Source organism: Neophocaena asiaeorientalis, unplaced genomic scaffold (assembly GCF_003031525.2).
Source record: "Neophocaena asiaeorientalis asiaeorientalis breed wild unplaced genomic scaffold, Neophocaena_asiaeorientalis_V1.1 C47383499, whole genome shotgun sequence".
In the NCBI taxonomy this organism is placed as follows: domain Eukaryota; kingdom Metazoa; phylum Chordata; class Mammalia; order Artiodactyla; family Phocoenidae; genus Neophocaena; species Neophocaena asiaeorientalis.
The window spans coordinates 1-348 of record NW_020181682.1 but is presented as its reverse complement, the minus strand read 5'-3'; the positions used below and the strand labels follow the sequence as shown (position 1 = coordinate 348).

Sequence of the window (348 nt, the reverse complement as noted above, 5' to 3'; positions counted from 1 at the left end):
GGCAGACCTCTGCGTTATGACCCGGCTGCTGGGCTACGTGGGCCCCTCAGAACCCCACTTTGTGGCTGCAGTCCCCACCATCGCTTTCTATCCGCTCTTCTGGAATGTGGTCGCGAGATGGGAACATAAGACCCGAGAGCCGAGTGGGGCGTTCGGGTCCCCCCACCTGGCCTGCTGCACGCTGGGCGAGGCCATCCTGCTTCTCAACATGCTTCGCTCCACGCAGGCCATGCTGAGCCAGCCCAGGATGCAGAGCCTGGACAACCCCTTGGCCTACCGCGTGGGCCTGGCACTCCTGGGAGTGGGTGGCGTGTTTGTCCTTTCCAGTTTCCTGGCTCTGGGCTTCAC

The 348-nt window shown here is 63.5% G+C and overlaps 1 pseudogene; it reads left to right on the top strand.

Moving 5' to 3' along the window:
• Positions 1 to 7: 7 nt before the first annotated feature.
• On the top strand, positions 8 to 341 carry LOC112392002 (phosphatidylethanolamine N-methyltransferase pseudogene; annotated as a pseudogene).
• Positions 342 to 348: the final 7 nt, after the last annotated feature.